A 21,313-nucleotide genomic window follows, 5' to 3' on the forward strand; every position below is an offset into this window, starting at 1 on the left:
TTCTCTCCTCCAGACTAAACAACCCCAGTGCCCTCAGCCGCTCCTCACAGGACTTGTGCTCCAGGCCCTTCCCCAGCTTCGCAGCCCTTCTCTGGGCACGCTCCAGGGCCTCGATGTTCTTCTTGTAGTGAGGCACCCAAAACTGAGCACAGTACTCAAGGTGCGGCCTAACCACAGCAGAGTACAGGGGAATGATCACCTCCCTGGTCCTGCTGGCCACACTATTCCTGATACAAGCCAGGATGCCGTAGGCCATCTTGGCCACCTGGGCACCCTGCTGTCTCATGTTCAGGCAAGCATTAACCAACACCCGCAGATTCTTTTCCTCTGCAGAGCTTCCAGTCACTCTGCCCCAAGCCTGTAGCGTTATCTGGGGTTGTTGCAGCCAAAGTGCAGGGCCCGGCCCTTCGCCATGTTGAACCTCATCGCATTGGCCTCTGCCCATCGATCCAAGCTGTCCAGGTCCCTCTGCAGGGCCTTCCTACCCTCTGGCAGATCACCACTTCCCCCTAACTTGGTGTTGTCTGCAAACTTCATGAGGGTACACTCAACTCCCTCATCCAAATCATCAATACATATACTAAAAAGGGTAGGCCCCAATACTGACCGCTGGGGAACAAGAGTCAAAGAAATTTACAGGATACCTGTCTGTACAAATAAAGTACAAGTAAAAAAAAAATAAATTAAAATAAATTAAAAAGAAAAGAAACAAGCAAAAACAAACAAAAAAAAAAACAACAACCAACAACAACAACAAAAAAAAAAACCACCTTCCCCTAAGGGGAAGAGAATCGCTCCAAAATGTTTCATCATCACTGTGAAATGTGCGGCAGTGTGGTACATCCATCCTTTCAATAAAACCTGTACCTGCAGCATGCATGTCTGTCACTTCAGTAGGAGCTGTGGGTGAAACATTACCTGAAATACGTCATGGACGTGCACTACGTAATACATTATACCATTTTGAGTGCTTTTGTGTGCTGTTGATTAGAGGGTTTTTTTGGCCGCTGAAAGTTTGAAGTAGCAGAGCACCACTGATTGACACTAAAGGGGAGTCTGGCTCATTATAGGCCCAAGTTTGTTTGGACTGTAAAAAGCAATTAAAGGTATAGGGGTGAAAAATAGGAAAATGCTATGTAAGGTCTTAAAATGCTTACAGTTCATTTTCAGCTCATGTGAGATAATGAAAACAAACTCTTAGAGGACACAGCAGATCAGGGTCAGAAAGGCATTAATTCAGCAGAGCCAGATGGTTTCTGTAGGGACATCTGGAAGTGAGCAGCGTGCCGGGAGCCAGCAGGGCAGGAGCTCTGCAGCAGCACTGCCTACGTGCAGCCTGCCAGCTCTGGTGTGTGTGCCCCTCTGTGTGCACACCTGGTGGGGTGCAGTATTTTGTAAGGTGGAGACAGTGGCAATGAGGTGGGAGTCATGTTGGCAAAGCACATGATTTCCTCCTTCAAACAAAATGAAGAAACATAACAACAGAGTAATTCTGGTGATCATTTGTGTACTTTGGCCTCACGGTTACAGCCAAGAATAGCAATGGTACTCTCTGCTAGCGCATTGTTCCAGCTGAAATTTGTTTGATCATAATATCCATAGACCAATCTACAAGAGCTGCAGATATTAGCATGCAATATCCCTGTGATGCGTTGGGAAAGCATGTCATTTTACATGCCTTATTCACATTCCCCCTTTCCTCCTGTTAGAATTGTGCCCACGGTCACACACGGTGGTTGAGGCTGCAGGACAAGGATCACTCTCTTGTGTCTGGGTAGTTGTTAAGAAGACTGTGTCCTCCCCTGTACTGTAAGGTCCTTGTTCTGTCCCAAACACTCAGGGGCAGCTCAGTGCTTCATTTCCACTTTGTTACATGATGCTGGGAAGTCTTACACACCAGACAGCAACAGTATGGGTAAACAGCATGCATGGGGAAAGAAAGTAGAGACGCATTACTTCCTGAAAGATTTGGGAAATGTTACTGAAATGGTGCAGAAAGCCAGCTAATTAAAAGTGCTCCAAAGTACCAAATAAACACTGAAATCAAAATGGTTAACTAAAGAAAAATAGAAGTTTAATTAAAAAAAAAAAATCCTGAAAGAAAAACACTTTTAGAAGTACCACTTGGTGCTTATTTCTAATTAAAATCCCTTTAATAGATAGTTTGACATCCTAGTATTTATAGTGTAGGTAGCAAATTCAAAGCTCCCTACTTTTTTTTTTTTTTTTGAATGTGTATTTCTCTTTATTTTTTTGCTAGTTTCTAAAACTAATTTACCCTCAGGAATCCCAGAATTTTTTCATGTTCACGAGAGGTCTGATTGCTGGAATATCTAACTTTTTTTTTTTTTTAAATGACCTTTCATGACATTCATTTGCTTCTTTTGTTATTTGGCAGCCTTATTCTTCCGTTAACACATGTAATTCAGTACTTGGCTCCTTGTGGGAATGGTGCAAGGCATCCGCTTTTCAAGAATGGGACATTGATTAAGAAAAGATAGTTACTGAAAAGATGGGGATGTTTGTTGCTCTTAATAACAAAGCATTCTTAATTTGTGCATGCTCTGTTATATTTGTCATTGCTTAAGTACATGCGTACAGACCACTGGATAAGAGTATTAAAAATTGAATAAAACGTGAAGTGTTAAATATGTAAGCACATTCTCATTAATATGGAAATATAGTATTTATTTTTTGAGAATTCTCTCGAGACAAAGCTATTTGTGCTAAAAACAAAAATACTTTTTAAATCCCAGTGATGAACACAACCTCCTCATTGTGCCCTGAGGACTGCTTTGCAAAATCATGACTGCAACATGCTCTACATCCAACAGGGGTGTTCTCCTACTTGAAGTATGGTGTAGAGCTGGTGAGTTTGCAGAGCTGGGGCCAAATAGTTGTGAATTTGTGAACAGCATGGGCTTGGGATGATGACTTTGAGTGGAGCCTTAATTGCATATTTTATTTATTTTTAATGATTGTCTTGCATATTTTCTAAAAATAAATAATGTGTTTAGTTATATAACTAGCAAATGTGACCATAATTATGATTCACTTTAGATAAGCCTTGATTCTACTACCAGGTTCTGTCATGTCAGATGATTGCCACTGATATTAGGACATTATATCACATCAAAAAATATTCTGAAATGATGTAATTTGGAAGAACCATTCATGAGTGGTATTTATGGTCACATTGAGTATACATACACACAAAAAATATGAAGCAGCTATCTTTTGATTCAAGTATAGGAAAATGTTTTAGTCATGCCAACTTTCATATAGTTGCACCCTGTAGTTAAAAGACAAGTAAAAGGCCAATAGCAGGAATGAAGGCTACTTTTTAAATAGGTATTACTTTATGGAAATGAGAATTTCCATTTTGGACATAATTGGCTGCAACTTCATTATCTGAAACCTGCAGTGTGGTGTACCATATCTCACAGTATTGCTAGAAGAGGTCTGCTTTACCAGCAGACATCCCTCAAAAATTAGCTAAGTCCTTATTCAAGTCCAATTTTAAAAATGTATGCTGATACAGCTATAATATGCAATTACAGCTGAAAGCAGGAAAGACGCATTCATGCCCATGCCCTGTGCTCAATTCAAAGACAGATTCCAAGACGTTTTGATGAAAACACGCATCTGTAGCAAATGTTATATCGTCAGACACATAGAACTGGTAATTCCCATTTCTTAATTATCAAAATTGTGAAGTAACTCAGAAAAGAAAACTGATCAGATAATGAATTATCAGGTGTAATCTCAGTCAGAAAATCTACTTATACCAGTGAGGCACCTGTTGGGCCAGACTTACAAACTTTATGACCAGCATTGAGTAGTTTGTCAAACATCTGATTCATACAGATACTGTATATGATGCGGAACACCTGCTATTCTGCTTTCATTTTAACAGACATTACAGGCTTCAGACCTCAGAATTCAACACACAAAATCGTGACGTAGTGAGTCGGGGACACTCATTAAATAATAATTATACTAGTCAAAGTCTAGTTAATTTACTGCAGCAGTTTAAGACTTAGCCCCCAAAGTATAAGCTGTCTGTCCTGCCAAAGAATACAATCCCACACAAGAGTCAGGGAAATGGAACATCAGGCCATGCCTGAGATGGCACAGCATGTATGCAGCATTTAACTCAAACCACTTTAATTTAAACAGTCGTTGCTCTTGAAGACTTGAAGAACTTGAACACTTTAACGTACTTGAAGAACACTTGAACATTTTAACACACACAAATCCATGGGCCCCGATGGGATGCATCCATGTGTGCTGAGGGAACTGGCCGAGGTGATCGCCAAACCACTCTATCATCTTTGAAAGGTCCTGGAGAACAGGAGACGTGCCTGAAGACTGGAGGATAGCCAATGTCACTCTGGTCTTCAAGAAGGGCAAGAAGGAGGAGCTGGGAAACTACAGGCAAGTAAGTCTCACCTCTGTCCCTGGGAAGGTATTGGAGCAAATTCTTGGGGGGGACCAGGAGCGGGGACCAGGACTGGAGACCAGCTGAGAATCCATCTAAGTTCACTGGAAACAGACAAGGTGAAAGAAGTCCTCAATCTCCCCAACCCAAATCAAATTTTTAACCCAGGAACACTTACCTGCCAGCTTCTGAACTTGACTCACTGCCGAACAACTTCACAGGGAAGTAGCACCACCAGAGTTTTCCATTTTCTGAGTAGTCACCACTGATGTTACTAGCTCATAGAGTCTCCAAAACTATTTCACAGAGATTGTAGAAAACACAAAGAAAAAGCAGCCTACTTGGGAACACTGAGTCCATTTCACCAGGACAGTAGAAAAGCACCCTAAGTAACCTGAACCTCAAACTCCCCTGGAGTGGCAATTCTTCCCATAACTCCTCATGCTTCCTTTATAGCAAAGGTCAAATGATCCCTACCTGGCAGATTTCACTTCACATGTGTGGAGTCATGAGACCTTGTGGAATAGGCTCATCAACCTGGTTTCAATATTTAAGGTTCCATTGCTCCTTATTGCTAATAGAAATAACCTGACAAGGGACTTAGTGGTTAAGAGTTGACCGCGGGGAGTCTGGGCTCCTCCAACACGCACACACGTTACATCAGGCGGCAGCTTTTTCTGCTCCTAGGCTAATACATGTTCGTTACTACTTCTAGAAAAGGCAGGGTTATTATAATTAGTTCCCGGATTCCGAACCCTCCCACTGGCTCATGCGTATCAGTCCCCAGTGGTCCCTCTGGGGGTCTCTCATGCTGAAGGCTCATAGTCTTCCTTCCAGGCTTTGTCCTTCTCCTTCTCTTTTGTACATCTTAGCTGGATGTCAGGCATTGCCTCTAACTCAATACAAGAAAGAAAGAGAAGCACACCTTTCTACTCTGTCAGCTACTGGCAGACCTAGAGAGAAAAAAAAAACAAACAGTTGTTAATTAAAAAGTAATGTTTTAAGGTATTTCACCAAATATGTAATATTTGGTAGAAACCAGACAACAAATGAAAGGGAAGAAGAAACAGTAGAAGGTACTTGCATGGCCTTAATTTACATGGCAATGGACAACAAGGACAACCTGCAATGATTTACATGTGCCTTACACCATTCACCCTTGAGACAGAAAACTGGGATTCCCATATGATGTAAGGGGAGTGCAATCCCTCTCAAAATACAAGAGCCTGGGGGACGCTACTGAGTACTGAAAATGTTAAGGGTAGGCAGCACCGAACTCAACAGAGAAGGGAGGCCGAGTCTCCCTGGCTGTTCACGTAACAGACAAGAGCCTCAGCTTTTAGCCCTAAACAACGATTCGTAGTGCCAGGCGGGGAACTAGTTCTTCTTAAGCCAGGGACCGTTTCAGCATCTTTAAAGCTACAGAAAGGCTTGAAGGCTCTGTGGAATCATGTTCCTGGCACAAAAATCTGGGGACCAGGACTGGGCAAGTGGGGCACAAGTGTGCTGGGGAGCAAGCTCTCAGGGCTGATTACCAGGGCTTTAAACCAGGTTTGATGGGGGAAGGGAGGGGAGCTAAAGGTGACAGAGAAGGGCTGGGGGAAGTCCTCACTACTGTTATAAATGGCTCAGTCTTCAAAATAGGACTATAATCAAAGTTTACAATTTATTAAAGGAATAGAGGTAAGCAAAATGCGCTGGGTTCGCCGGGAATCTCTGCTCCACCAAGATGCACACCAGTTACATCAAGCAGCTGATTTTTATGCTCCTAGGCTAACACATATTCATTACTGCTTCTAAAAAAAAACCACCGGGCCCTGGAGGACTCGGGCCCTGGAGGACTCGGGCCCTGGAGGACTCGGGCCCTGGAGGACTCGGGCCCTGGAGGACTCGGGCCCTGGAGGACTCGGGCCCTGGAGGACTCGGGCCCTGGAGGACTCGGGCCCTGGAGGACTCGGGCCCTGGAGGACTCGGGCCCTGGAGGACTCGGGCCCTGGAGGACTCGGGCCCTGGAGGACTCGGGCCCTGGAGGACTCGGGCCCTGGAGGACTCGGGCCCTGGAGGACTCGGGCCCTGGAGGACTCGGGCCCTGGAGGACTCGGGCCCTGGAGGACTCGGGCCCTGGAGGACTCGGGCCCTGGAGGACTCGGGCCCTGGAGGACTCGGGCCCTGGAGGACTCGGGCCCTGGAGGACTCGGGCCCTGGAGGACTCGGGCCCTGGAGGACTCGGGCCCTGGAGGACTCGGGCCCTGGAGGACTCGGGCCCTGGAGGACTCGGGCCCTGGAGGACTCGGGCCCTGGAGGACTCGGGCCCTGGAGGACTCGGGCCCTGGAGGACTCGGGCCCTGGAGGACTCGGGCCCTGGAGGACTCGGGCCCTGGAGGACTCGGGCCCTGGAGGACTCGGGCCCTGGAGGACTCGGGCCCTGGAGGACTCGGGCCCTGGAGGACTCGGGCCCTGGAGGACTCGGGCCCTGGAGGACTCGGGCCCTGGAGGACTCGGGCCCTGGAGGACTCGGGCCCTGGAGGACTCGGGCCCTGGAGGACTCGGGCCCTGGAGGACTCGGGCCCTGGAGGACTCGGGCCCTGGAGGACTCGGGCCCTGGAGGACTCGGGCCCTGGAGGACTCGGGCCCTGGAGGACTCGGGCCCTGGAGGACTCGGGCCCTGGAGGACTCGGGCCCTGGAGGACTCGGGCCCTGGAGGACTCGGGCCCTGGAGGACTCGGGCCCTGGAGGACTCGGGCCCTGGAGGACTCGGGCCCTGGAGGACTCGGGCCCTGGAGGACTCGGGCCCTGGAGGACTCGGGCCCTGGAGGACTCGGGCCCTGGAGGACTCGGGCCCTGGAGGACTCGGGCCCTGGAGGACTCGGGCCCTGGAGGACTCGGGCCCTGGAGGACTCGGGCCCTGGAGGACTCGGGCCCTGGAGGACTCGGGCCCTGGAGGACTCGGGCCCTGGAGGACTCGGGCCCTGGAGGACTCGGGCCCTGGAGGACTCGGGCCCTGGAGGACTCGGGCCCTGGAGGACTCGGGCCCTGGAGGACTCGGGCCCTGGAGGACTCGGGCCCTGGAGGACTCGGGCCCTGGAGGACTCGGGCCCTGGAGGACTCGGGCCCTGGAGGACTCGGGCCCTGGAGGACTCGGGCCCTGGAGGACTCGGGCCCTGGAGGACTCGGGCCCTGGAGGACTCGGGCCCTGGAGGACTCGGGCCCTGGAGGACTCGGGCCCTGGAGGACTCGGGCCCTGGAGGACTCGGGCCCTGGAGGACTCGGGCCCTGGAGGACTCGGGCCCTGGAGGACTCGGGCCCTGGAGGACTCGGGCCCTGGAGGACTCGGGCCCTGGAGGACTCGGGCCCTGGAGGACTCGGGCCCTGGAGGACTCGGGCCCTGGAGGACTCGGGCCCTGGAGGACTCGGGCCCTGGAGGACTCGGGCCCTGGAGGACTCGGGCCCTGGAGGACTCGGGCCCTGGAGGACTCGGGCCCTGGAGGACTCGGGCCCTGGAGGACTCGGGCCCTGGAGGACTCGGGCCCTGGAGGACTCGGGCCCTGGAGGACTCGGGCCCTGGAGGACTCGGGCCCTGGAGGACTCGGGCCCTGGAGGACTCGGGCCCTGGAGGACTCGGGCCCTGGAGGACTCGGGCCCTGGAGGACTCGGGCCCTGGAGGACTCGGGCCCTGGAGGACTCGGGCCCTGGAGGACTCGGGCCCTGGAGGACTCGGGCCCTGGAGGACTCGGGCCCTGGAGGACTCGGGCCCTGGAGGACTCGGGCCCTGGAGGACTCGGGCCCTGGAGGACTCGGGCCCTGGAGGACTCGGGCCCTGGAGGACTCGGGCCCTGGAGGACTCGGGCCCTGGAGGACTCGGGCCCTGGAGGACTCGGGCCCTGGAGGACTCGGGCCCTGGAGGACTCGGGCCCTGGAGGACTCGGGCCCTGGAGGACTCGGGCCCTGGAGGACTCGGGCCCTGGAGGACTCGGGCCCTGGAGGACTCGGGCCCTGGAGGACTCGGGCCCTGGAGGACTCGGGCCCTGGAGGACTCGGGCCCTGGAGGACTCGGGCCCTGGAGGACTCGGGCCCTGGAGGACTCGGGCCCTGGAGGACTCGGGCCCTGGAGGACTCGGGCCCTGGAGGACTCGGGCCCTGGAGGACTCGGGCCCTGGAGGACTCGGGCCCTGGAGGACTCGGGCCCTGGAGGACTCGGGCCCTGGAGGACTCGGGCCCTGGAGGACTCGGGCCCTGGAGGACTCGGGCCCTGGAGGACTCGGGCCCTGGAGGACTCGGGCCCTGGAGGACTCGGGCCCTGGAGGACTCGGGCCCTGGAGGACTCGGGCCCTGGAGGACTCGGGCCCTGGAGGACTCGGGCCCTGGAGGACTCGGGCCCTGGAGGACTCGGGCCCTGGAGGACTCGGGCCCTGGAGGACTCGGGCCCTGGAGGACTCGGGCCCTGGAGGACTCGGGCCCTGGAGGACTCGGGCCCTGGAGGACTCGGGCCCTGGAGGACTCGGGCCCTGGAGGACTCGGGCCCTGGAGGACTCGGGCCCTGGAGGACTCGGGCCCTGGAGGACTCGGGCCCTGGAGGACTCGGGCCCTGGAGGACTCGGGCCCTGGAGGACTCGGGCCCTGGAGGACTCGGGCCCTGGAGGACTCGGGCCCTGGAGGACTCGGGCCCTGGAGGACTCGGGCCCTGGAGGACTCGGGCCCTGGAGGACTCGGGCCCTGGAGGACTCGGGCCCTGGAGGACTCGGGCCCTGGAGGACTCGGGCCCTGGAGGACTCGGGCCCTGGAGGACTCGGGCCCTGGAGGACTCGGGCCCTGGAGGACTCGGGCCCTGGAGGACTCGGGCCCTGGAGGACTCGGGCCCTGGAGGACTCGGGCCCTGGAGGACTCGGGCCCTGGAGGACTCGGGCCCTGGAGGACTCGGGCCCTGGAGGACTCGGGCCCTGGAGGACTCGGGCCCTGGAGGACTCGGGCCCTGGAGGACTCGGGCCCTGGAGGACTCGGGCCCTGGAGGACTCGGGCCCTGGAGGACTCGGGCCCTGGAGGACTCGGGCCCTGGAGGACTCGGGCCCTGGAGGACTCGGGCCCTGGAGGACTCGGGCCCTGGAGGACTCGGGCCCTGGAGGACTCGGGCCCTGGAGGACTCGGGCCCTGGAGGACTCGGGCCCTGGAGGACTCGGGCCCTGGAGGACTCGGGCCCTGGAGGACTCGGGCCCTGGAGGACTCGGGCCCTGGAGGACTCGGGCCCTGGAGGACTCGGGCCCTGGAGGACTCGGGCCCTGGAGGACTCGGGCCCTGGAGGACTCGGGCCCTGGAGGACTCGGGCCCTGGAGGACTCGGGCCCTGGAGGACTCGGGCCCTGGAGGACTCGGGCCCTGGAGGACTCGGGCCCTGGAGGACTCGGGCCCTGGAGGACTCGGGCCCTGGAGGACTCGGGCCCTGGAGGACTCGGGCCCTGGAGGACTCGGGCCCTGGAGGACTCGGGCCCTGGAGGACTCGGGCCCTGGAGGACTCGGGCCCTGGAGGACTCGGGCCCTGGAGGACTCGGGCCCTGGAGGACTCGGGCCCTGGAGGACTCGGGCCCTGGAGGACTCGGGCCCTGGAGGACTCGGGCCCTGGAGGACTCGGGCCCTGGAGGACTCGGGCCCTGGAGGACTCGGGCCCTGGAGGACTCGGGCCCTGGAGGACTCGGGCCCTGGAGGACTCGGGCCCTGGAGGACTCGGGCCCTGGAGGACTCGGGCCCTGGAGGACTCGGGCCCTGGAGGACTCGGGCCCTGGAGGACTCGGGCCCTGGAGGACTCGGGCCCTGGAGGACTCGGGCCCTGGAGGACTCGGGCCCTGGAGGACTCGGGCCCTGGAGGACTCGGGCCCTGGAGGACTCGGGCCCTGGAGGACTCGGGCCCTGGAGGACTCGGGCCCTGGAGGACTCGGGCCCTGGAGGACTCGGGCCCTGGAGGACTCGGGCCCTGGAGGACTCGGGCCCTGGAGGACTCGGGCCCTGGAGGACTCGGGCCCTGGAGGACTCGGGCCCTGGAGGACTCGGGCCCTGGAGGACTCGGGCCCTGGAGGACTCGGGCCCTGGAGGACTCGGGCCCTGGAGGACTCGGGCCCTGGAGGACTCGGGCCCTGGAGGACTCGGGCCCTGGAGGACTCGGGCCCTGGAGGACTCGGGCCCTGGAGGACTCGGGCCCTGGAGGACTCGGGCCCTGGAGGACTCGGGCCCTGGAGGACTCGGGCCCTGGAGGACTCGGGCCCTGGAGGACTCGGGCCCTGGAGGACTCGGGCCCTGGAGGACTCGGGCCCTGGAGGACTCGGGCCCTGGAGGACTCGGGCCCTGGAGGACTCGGGCCCTGGAGGACTCGGGCCCTGGAGGACTCGGGCCCTGGAGGACTCGGGCCCTGGAGGACTCGGGCCCTGGAGGACTCGGGCCCTGGAGGACTCGGGCCCTGGAGGACTCGGGCCCTGGAGGACTCGGGCCCTGGAGGACTCGGGCCCTGGAGGACTCGGGCCCTGGAGGACTCGGGCCCTGGAGGACTCGGGCCCTGGAGGACTCGGGCCCTGGAGGACTCGGGCCCTGGAGGACTCGGGCCCTGGAGGACTCGGGCCCTGGAGGACTCGGGCCCTGGAGGACTCGGGCCCTGGAGGACTCGGGCCCTGGAGGACTCGGGCCCTGGAGGACTCGGGCCCTGGAGGACTCGGGCCCTGGAGGACTCGGGCCCTGGAGGACTCGGGCCCTGGAGGACTCGGGCCCTGGAGGACTCGGGCCCTGGAGGACTCGGGCCCTGGAGGACTCGGGCCCTGGAGGACTCGGGCCCTGGAGGACTCGGGCCCTGGAGGACTCGGGCCCTGGAGGACTCGGGCCCTGGAGGACTCGGGCCCTGGAGGACTCGGGCCCTGGAGGACTCGGGCCCTGGAGGACTCGGGCCCTGGAGGACTCGGGCCCTGGAGGACTCGGGCCCTGGAGGACTCGGGCCCTGGAGGACTCGGGCCCTGGAGGACTCGGGCCCTGGAGGACTCGGGCCCTGGAGGACTCGGGCCCTGGAGGACTCGGGCCCTGGAGGACTCGGGCCCTGGAGGACTCGGGCCCTGGAGGACTCGGGCCCTGGAGGACTCGGGCCCTGGAGGACTCGGGCCCTGGAGGACTCGGGCCCTGGAGGACTCGGGCCCTGGAGGACTCGGGCCCTGGAGGACTCGGGCCCTGGAGGACTCGGGCCCTGGAGGACTCGGGCCCTGGAGGACTCGGGCCCTGGAGGACTCGGGCCCTGGAGGACTCGGGCCCTGGAGGACTCGGGCCCTGGAGGACTCGGGCCCTGGAGGACTCGGGCCCTGGAGGACTCGGGCCCTGGAGGACTCGGGCCCTGGAGGACTCGGGCCCTGGAGGACTCGGGCCCTGGAGGACTCGGGCCCTGGAGGACTCGGGCCCTGGAGGACTCGGGCCCTGGAGGACTCGGGCCCTGGAGGACTCGGGCCCTGGAGGACTCGGGCCCTGGAGGACTCGGGCCCTGGAGGACTCGGGCCCTGGAGGACTCGGGCCCTGGAGGACTCGGGCCCTGGAGGACTCGGGCCCTGGAGGACTCGGGCCCTGGAGGACTCGGGCCCTGGAGGACTCGGGCCCTGGAGGACTCGGGCCCTGGAGGACTCGGGCCCTGGAGGACTCGGGCCCTGGAGGACTCGGGCCCTGGAGGACTCGGGCCCTGGAGGACTCGGGCCCTGGAGGACTCGGGCCCTGGAGGACTCGGGCCCTGGAGGACTCGGGCCCTGGAGGACTCGGGCCCTGGAGGACTCGGGCCCTGGAGGACTCGGGCCCTGGAGGACTCGGGCCCTGGAGGACTCGGGCCCTGGAGGACTCGGGCCCTGGAGGACTCGGGCCCTGGAGGACTCGGGCCCTGGAGGACTCGGGCCCTGGAGGACTCGGGCCCTGGAGGACTCGGGCCCTGGAGGACTCGGGCCCTGGAGGACTCGGGCCCTGGAGGACTCGGGCCCTGGAGGACTCGGGCCCTGGAGGACTCGGGCCCTGGAGGACTCGGGCCCTGGAGGACTCGGGCCCTGGAGGACTCGGGCCCTGGAGGACTCGGGCCCTGGAGGACTCGGGCCCTGGAGGACTCGGGCCCTGGAGGACTCGGGCCCTGGAGGACTCGGGCCCTGGAGGACTCGGGCCCTGGAGGACTCGGGCCCTGGAGGACTCGGGCCCTGGAGGACTCGGGCCCTGGAGGACTCGGGCCCTGGAGGACTCGGGCCCTGGAGGACTCGGGCCCTGGAGGACTCGGGCCCTGGAGGACTCGGGCCCTGGAGGACTCGGGCCCTGGAGGACTCGGGCCCTGGAGGACTCGGGCCCTGGAGGACTCGGGCCCTGGAGGACTCGGGCCCTGGAGGACTCGGGCCCTGGAGGACTCGGGCCCTGGAGGACTCGGGCCCTGGAGGACTCGGGCCCTGGAGGACTCGGGCCCTGGAGGACTCGGGCCCTGGAGGACTCGGGCCCTGGAGGACTCGGGCCCTGGAGGACTCGGGCCCTGGAGGACTCGGGCCCTGGAGGACTCGGGCCCTGGAGGACTCGGGCCCTGGAGGACTCGGGCCCTGGAGGACTCGGGCCCTGGAGGACTCGGGCCCTGGAGGACTCGGGCCCTGGAGGACTCGGGCCCTGGAGGACTCGGGCCCTGGAGGACTCGGGCCCTGGAGGACTCGGGCCCTGGAGGACTCGGGCCCTGGAGGACTCGGGCCCTGGAGGACTCGGGCCCTGGAGGACTCGGGCCCTGGAGGACTCGGGCCCTGGAGGACTCGGGCCCTGGAGGACTCGGGCCCTGGAGGACTCGGGCCCTGGAGGACTCGGGCCCTGGAGGACTCGGGCCCTGGAGGACTCGGGCCCTGGAGGACTCGGGCCCTGGAGGACTCGGGCCCTGGAGGACTCGGGCCCTGGAGGACTCGGGCCCTGGAGGACTCGGGCCCTGGAGGACTCGGGCCCTGGAGGACTCGGGCCCTGGAGGACTCGGGCCCTGGAGGACTCGGGCCCTGGAGGACTCGGGCCCTGGAGGACTCGGGCCCTGGAGGACTCGGGCCCTGGAGGACTCGGGCCCTGGAGGACTCGGGCCCTGGAGGACTCGGGCCCTGGAGGACTCGGGCCCTGGAGGACTCGGGCCCTGGAGGACTCGGGCCCTGGAGGACTCGGGCCCTGGAGGACTCGGGCCCTGGAGGACTCGGGCCCTGGAGGACTCGGGCCCTGGAGGACTCGGGCCCTGGAGGACTCGGGCCCTGGAGGACTCGGGCCCTGGAGGACTCGGGCCCTGGAGGACTCGGGCCCTGGAGGACTCGGGCCCTGGAGGACTCGGGCCCTGGAGGACTCGGGCCCTGGAGGACTCGGGCCCTGGAGGACTCGGGCCCTGGAGGACTCGGGCCCTGGAGGACTCGGGCCCTGGAGGACTCGGGCCCTGGAGGACTCGGGCCCTGGAGGACTCGGGCCCTGGAGGACTCGGGCCCTGGAGGACTCGGGCCCTGGAGGACTCGGGCCCTGGAGGACTCGGGCCCTGGAGGACTCGGGCCCTGGAGGACTCGGGCCCTGGAGGACTCGGGCCCTGGAGGACTCGGGCCCTGGAGGACTCGGGCCCTGGAGGACTCGGGCCCTGGAGGACTCGGGCCCTGGAGGACTCGGGCCCTGGAGGACTCGGGCCCTGGAGGACTCGGGCCCTGGAGGACTCGGGCCCTGGAGGACTCGGGCCCTGGAGGACTCGGGCCCTGGAGGACTCGGGCCCTGGAGGACTCGGGCCCTGGAGGACTCGGGCCCTGGAGGACTCGGGCCCTGGAGGACTCGGGCCCTGGAGGACTCGGGCCCTGGAGGACTCGGGCCCTGGAGGACTCGGGCCCTGGAGGACTCGGGCCCTGGAGGACTCGGGCCCTGGAGGACTCGGGCCCTGGAGGACTCGGGCCCTGGAGGACTCGGGCCCTGGAGGACTCGGGCCCTGGAGGACTCGGGCCCTGGAGGACTCGGGCCCTGGAGGACTCGGGCCCTGGAGGACTCGGGCCCTGGAGGACTCGGGCCCTGGAGGACTCGGGCCCTGGAGGACTCGGGCCCTGGAGGACTCGGGCCCTGGAGGACTCGGGCCCTGGAGGACTCGGGCCCTGGAGGACTCGGGCCCTGGAGGACTCGGGCCCTGGAGGACTCGGGCCCTGGAGGACTCGGGCCCTGGAGGACTCGGGCCCTGGAGGACTCGGGCCCTGGAGGACTCGGGCCCTGGAGGACTCGGGCCCTGGAGGACTCGGGCCCTGGAGGACTCGGGCCCTGGAGGACTCGGGCCCTGGAGGACTCGGGCCCTGGAGGACTCGGGCCCTGGAGGACTCGGGCCCTGGAGGACTCGGGCCCTGGAGGACTCGGGCCCTGGAGGACTCGGGCCCTGGAGGACTCGGGCCCTGGAGGACTCGGGCCCTGGAGGACTCGGGCCCTGGAGGACTCGGGCCCTGGAGGACTCGGGCCCTGGAGGACTCGGGCCCTGGAGGACTCGGGCCCTGGAGGACTCGGGCCCTGGAGGACTCGGGCCCTGGAGGACTCGGGCCCTGGAGGACTCGGGCCCTGGAGGACTCGGGCCCTGGAGGACTCGGGCCCTGGAGGACTCGGGCCCTGGAGGACTCGGGCCCTGGAGGACTCGGGCCCTGGAGGACTCGGGCCCTGGAGGACTCGGGCCCTGGAGGACTCGGGCCCTGGAGGACTCGGGCCCTGGAGGACTCGGGCCCTGGAGGACTCGGGCCCTGGAGGACTCGGGCCCTGGAGGACTCGGGCCCTGGAGGACTCGGGCCCTGGAGGACTCGGGCCCTGGAGGACTCGGGCCCTGGAGGACTCGGGCCCTGGAGGACTCGGGCCCTGGAGGACTCGGGCCCTGGAGGACTCGGGCCCTGGAGGACTCGGGCCCTGGAGGACTCGGGCCCTGGAGGACTCGGGCCCTGGAGGACTCGGGCCCTGGAGGACTCGGGCCCTGGAGGACTCGGGCCCTGGAGGACTCGGGCCCTGGAGGACTCGGGCCCTGGAGGACTCGGGCCCTGGAGGACTCGGGCCCTGGAGGACTCGGGCCCTGGAGGACTCGGGCCCTGGAGGACTCGGGCCCTGGAGGACTCGGGCCCTGGAGGACTCGGGCCCTGGAGGACTCGGGCCCTGGAGGACTCGGGCCCTGGAGGACTCGGGCCCTGGAGGACTCGGGCCCTGGAGGACTCGGGCCCTGGAGGACTCGGGCCCTGGAGGACTCGGGCCCTGGAGGACTCGGGCCCTGGAGGACTCGGGCCCTGGAGGACTCGGGCCCTGGAGGACTCGGGCCCTGGAGGACTCGGGCCCTGGAGGACTCGGGCCCTGGAGGACTCGGGCCCTGGAGGACTCGGGCCCTGGAGGACTCGGGCCCTGGAGGACTCGGGCCCTGGAGGACTCGGGCCCTGGAGGACTCGGGCCCTGGAGGACTCGGGCCCTGGAGGACTCGGGCCCTGGAGGACTCGGGCCCTGGAGGACTCGGGCCCTGGAGGACTCGGGCCCTGGAGGACTCGGGCCCTGGAGGACTCGGGCCCTGGAGGACTCGGGCCCTGGAGGACTCGGGCCCTGGAGGACTCGGGCCCTGGAGGACTCGGGCCCTGGAGGACTCGGGCCCTGGAGGACTCGGGCCCTGGAGGACTCGGGCCCTGGAGGACTCGGGCCCTGGAGGACTCGGGCCCTGGAGGACTCGGGCCCTGGAGGACTCGGGCCCTGGAGGACTCGGGCCCTGGAGGACTCGGGCCCTGGAGGACTCGGGCCCTGGAGGACTCGGGCCCTGGAGGACTCGGGCCCTGGAGGACTCGGGCCCTGGAGGACTCGGGCCCTGGAGGACTCGGGCCCTGGAGGACTCGGGCCCTGGAGGACTCGGGCCCTGGAGGACTCGGGCCCTGGAGGACTCGGGCCCTGGAGGACTCGGGCCCTGGAGGACTCGGGCCCTGGAGGACTCGGGCCCTGGAGGACTCGGGCCCTGGAGGACTCGGGCCCTGGAGGACTCGGGCCCTGGAGGACTCGGGCCCTGGAGGACTCGGGCCCTGGAGGACTCGGGCCCTGGAGGACTCGGGCCCTGGAGGACTCGGGCCCTGGAGGACTCGGGCCCTGGAGGACTCGGGCCCTGGAGGACTCGGGCCCTGGAGGACTCGGGCCCTGGAGGACTCGGGCCCTGGAGGACTCGGGCCCTGGAGGACTCGGGCCCTGGAGGACTCGGGCCCTGGAGGACTCGGGCCCTGGAGGACTCGGGCCCTGGAGGACTCGGGCCCTGGAGGACTCGGGCCCTGGAGGACTCGGGCCCTGGAGGACTCGGGCCCTGGAGGACTCGGGCCCTGGAGGACTCGGGCCCTGGAGGACTCGGGCCCTGGAGGACTCGGGCCCTGGAGGACTCGGGCCCTGGAGGACTCGGGCCCTGGAGGACTCGGGCCCTGGAGGACTCGGGCCCTGGAGGACTCGGGCCCTGGAGGACTCGGGCCCTGGAGGACTCGGGCCCTGGAGGACTCGGGCCCTGGAGGACTCGGGCCCTGGAGGACTCGGGCCCTGGAGGACTCGGGCCCTGGAGGACTCGGGCCCTGGAGGACTCGGGCCCTGGAGGACTCGGGCCCTGGAGGACTCGGGCCCTGGAGGACTCGGGCCCTGGAGGACTCGGGCCCTGGAGGACTCGGGCCCTGGAGGACTCGGGCCCTGGAGGACTCGGGCCCTGGAGGACTCGGGCCCTGGAGGACTCGGGCCCTGGAGGACTCGGGCCCTGGAGGACTCGGGCCCTGGAGGACTCGGGCCCTGGAGGACTCGGGCCCTGGAGGACTCGGGCCCTGGAGGACTCGGGCCCTGGAGGACTCGGGCCCTGGAGGACTCGGGCCCTGGAGGACTCGGGCCCTGGAGGACTCGGGCCCTGGAGGACTCGGGCCCTGGAGGACTCGGGCCCTGGAGGACTCGGGCCCTGGAGGACTCGGGCCCTGGAGGACTCGGGCCCTGGAGGACTCGGGCCCTGGAGGACTCGGGCCCTGGAGGACTCGGGCCCTGGAGGACTCGGGCCCTGGAGGACTCGGGCCCTGGAGGACTCGGGCCCTGGAGGACTCGGGCCCTGGAGGACTCGGGCCCTGGAGGACTCGGGCCCTGGAGGACTCGGGCCCTGGAGGACTCGGGCCCTGGAGGACTCGGGCCCTGGAGGACTCGGGCCCTGGAGGACTCGGGCCCTGGAGGACTCGGGCCCTGGAGGACTCGGGCCCTGGAGGACTCGGGCCCTGGAGGACTCGGGCCCTGGAGGACTCGGGCCCTGGAGGACTCGGGCCCTGGAGGACTCGGGCCCTGGAGGACTCGGGCCCTGGAGGACTCGGGCCCTGGAGGACTCGGGCCCTGGAGGACTCGGGCCCTGGAGGACTCGGGCCCTGGAGGACTCGGGCCCTGGAGGACTCGGGCCCTGGAGGACTCGGGCCCTGGAGGACTCGGGCCCTGGAGGACTCGGGCCCTGGAGGACTCGGGCCCTGGAGGACTCGGGCCCTGGAGGACTCGGGCCCTGGAGGACTCGGGCCCTGGAGGACTCGGGCCCTGGAGGACTCGGGCCCTGGAGGACTCGGGCCCTGGAGGACTCGGGCCCTGGAGGACTCGGGCCCTGGAGGACTCGGGCCCTGGAGGACTCGGGCCCTGGAGGACTCGGGCCCTGGAGGACTCGGGCCCTGGAGGACTCGGGCCCTGGAGGACTCGGGCCCTGGAGGACTCGGGCCCTGGAGGACTCGGGCCCTGGAGGACTCGGGCCCTGGAGGACTCGGGCCCTGGAGGACTCGGGCCCTGGAGGACTCGGGCCCTGGAGGACTCGGGCCCTGGAGGACTCGGGCCCTGGAGGACTCGGGCCCTGGAGGACTCGGGCCCTGGAGGACTCGGGCCCTGGAGGACTCGGGCCCTGGAGGACTCGGGCCCTGGAGGACTCGGGCCCTGGAGGACTCGGGCCCTGGAGGACTCGGGCCCTGGAGGACTCGGGCCCTGGAGGACTCGGGCCCTGGAGGACTCGGGCCCTGGAGGACTCGGGCCCTGGAGGACTCGGGCCCTGGAGGACTCGGGCCCTGGAGGACTCGGGCCCTGGAGGACTCGGGCCCTGGAGGACTCGGGCCCTGGAGGACTCGGGCCCTGGAGGACTCGGGCCCTGGAGGACTCGGGCCCTGGAGGACTCGGGCCCTGGAGGACTCGGGCCCTGGAGGACTCGGGCCCTGGAGGACTCGGGCCCTGGAGGACTCGGGCCCTGGAGGACTCGGGCCCTGGAGGACTCGGGCCCTGGAGGACTCGGGCCCTGGAGGACTCGGGCCCTGGAGGACTCGGGCCCTGGAGGACTCGGGCCCTGGAGGACTCGGGCCCTGGAGGACTCGGGCCCTGGAGGACTCGGGCCCTGGAGGACTCGGGCCCTGGAGGACTCGGGCCCTGGAGGACTCGGGCCCTGGAGGACTCGGGCCCTGGAGGACTCGGGCCCTGGAGGACTCGGGCCCTGGAGGACTCGGGCCCTGGAGGACTCGGGCCCTGGAGGACTCGGGCCCTGGAGGACTCGGGCCCTGGAGGACTCGGGCCCTGGAGGACTCGGGCCCTGGAGGACTCGGGCCCTGGAGGACTCGGGCCCTGGAGGACTCGGGCCCTGGAGGACTCGGGCCCTGGAGGACTCGGGCCCTGGAGGACTCGGGCCCTGGAGGACTCGGGCCCTGGAGGACTCGGGCCCTGGAGGACTCGGGCCCTGGAGGACTCGGGCCCTGGAGGACTCGGGCCCTGGAGGACTCGGGCCCTGGAGGACTCGGGCCCTGGAGGACTCGGGCCCTGGAGGACTCGGGCCCTGGAGGACTCGGGCCCTGGAGGACTCGGGCCCTGGAGGACTCGGGCCCTGGAGGACTCGGGCCCTGGAGGACTCGGGCCCTGGAGGACTCGGGCCCTGGAGGACTCGGGCCCTGGAGGACTCGGGCCCTGGAGGACTCGGGCCCTGGAGGACTCGGGCCCTGGAGGACTCGGGCCCTGGAGGACTCGGGCCCTGGAGGACTCGGGCCCTGGAGGACTCGGGCCCTGGAGGACTCGGGCCCTGGAGGACTCGGGCCCTGGAGGACTCGGGCCCTGGAGGACTCGGGCCCTGGAGGACTCGGGCCCTGGAGGACTCGGGCCCTGGAGGACTCGGGCCCTGGAGGACTCGGGCCCTGGAGGACTCGGGCCCTGGAGGACTCGGGCCCTGGAGGACTCGGGCCCTGGAGGACTCGGGCCCTGGAGGACTCGGGCCCTGGAGGACTCGGGCCCTGGAGGACTCGGGCCCTGGAGGACTCGGGCCCTGGAGGACTCGGGCCCTGGAGGACTCGGGCCCTGGAGGACTCGGGCCCTGGAGGACTCGGGCCCTGGAGGACTCGGGCCCTGGAGGACTCGGGCCCTGGAGGACTCGGGCCCTGGAGGACTCGGGCCCTGGAGGACTCGGGCCCTGGAGGACTCGGGCCCTGGAGGACTCGGGCCCTGGAGGACTCGGGCCCTGGAGGACTCGGGCCCTGGAGGACTCGGGCCCTGGAGGACTCGGGCCCTGGAGGACTCGGGCCCTGGAGGACTCGGGCCCTGGAGGACTCGGGCCCTGGAGGACTCGGGCCCTGGAGGACTCGGGCCCTGGAGGACTCGGGCCCTGGAGGACTCGGGCCCTGGAGGACTCGGGCCCTGGAGGACTCGGGCCCTGGAGGACTCGGGCCCTGGAGGACTCGGGCCCTGGAGGACTCGGGCCCTGGAGGACTCGGGCCCTGGAGGACTCGGGCCCTGGAGGACTCGGGCCCTGGAGGACTCGGGCCCTGGAGGACTCGGGCCCTGGAGGACTCGGGCCCTGGAGGACTCGGGCCCTGGAGGACTCGGGCCCTGGAGGACTCGGGCCCTGGAGGACTCGGGCCCTGGAGGACTCGGGCCCTGGAGGACTCGGGCCCTGGAGGACTCGGGCCCTGGAGGACTCGGGCCCTGGAGGACTCGGGCCCTGGAGGACTCGGGCCCTGGAGGACTCGGGCCCTGGAGGACTCGGGCCCTGGAGGACTCGGGCCCTGGAGGACTCGGGCCCTGGAGGACTCGGGCCCTGGAGGACTCGGGCCCTGGAGGACTCGGGCCCTGGAGGACTCGGGCCCTGGAGGACTCGGGCCCTGGAGGACTCGGGCCCTGGAGGACTCGGGCCCTGGAGGACTCGGGCCCTGGAGGACTCGGGCCCTGGAGGACTCGGGCCCTGGAGGACTCGGGCCCTGGAGGACTCGGGCCCTGGAGGACTCGGGCCCTGGAGGACTCGGGCCCTGGAGGACTCGGGCCCTGGAGGACTCGGGCCCTGGAGGACTCGGGCCCTGGAGGACTCGGGCCCTGGAGGACTCGGGCCCTGGAGGACTCGGGCCCTGGAGGACTCGGGCCCTGGAGGACTCGGGCCCTGGAGGACTCGGGCCCTGGAGGACTCGGGCCCTGGAGGACTCGGGCCCTGGAGGACTCGGGCCCTGGAGGACTCGGGCCCTGGAGGACTCGGGCCCTGGAGGACTCGGGCCCTGGAGGACTCGGGCCCTGGAGGACTCGGGCCCTGGAGGACTCGGGCCCTGGAGGACTCGGGCCCTGGAGGACTCGGGCCCTGGAGGACTCGGGCCCTGGAGGACTCGGGCCCTGGAGGACTCGGGCCCTGGAGGACTCGGGCCCTGGAGGACTCGGGCCCTGGAGGACTCGGGCCCTGGAGGACTCGGGCCCTGGAGGACTCGGGCCCTGGAGGACTCGGGCCCTGGAGGACTCGGGCCCTGGAGGACTCGGGCCCTGGAGGACTCGGGCCCTGGAGGACTCGGGCCCTGGAGGACTCGGGCCCTGGAGGACTCGGGCCCTGGAGGACTCGGGCCCTGGAGGACTCGGGCCCTGGAGGACTCGGGCCCTGGAGGACTCGGGC

General features: G+C 65.4%; 1 long non-coding RNA gene across 1 annotated transcript; it reads right to left on the reverse strand.

Moving 5' to 3' along the window:
- Nucleotides 1–4,233: 4,233 nt before the first annotated feature.
- Nucleotides 4,234–4,761, reverse strand: LOC113842246 (uncharacterized). The gene is made up of 3 exons (XR_003494584.3): nucleotides 4,620–4,761; nucleotides 4,453–4,545; nucleotides 4,234–4,371 (listed from the first exon to the last, which is right to left on the reverse strand). It is a non-coding gene; the product is annotated as an uncharacterized lncRNA (long non-coding RNA).
- Between the last annotated feature and the right edge of the window lie 16,552 nt (nucleotides 4,762–21,313).

Source organism: Anas platyrhynchos, chromosome 7 (assembly GCF_047663525.1).
Source record: "Anas platyrhynchos isolate ZD024472 breed Pekin duck chromosome 7, IASCAAS_PekinDuck_T2T, whole genome shotgun sequence".
Classification (NCBI taxonomy): Eukaryota; Metazoa; Chordata; class Aves; order Anseriformes; family Anatidae; genus Anas; species Anas platyrhynchos.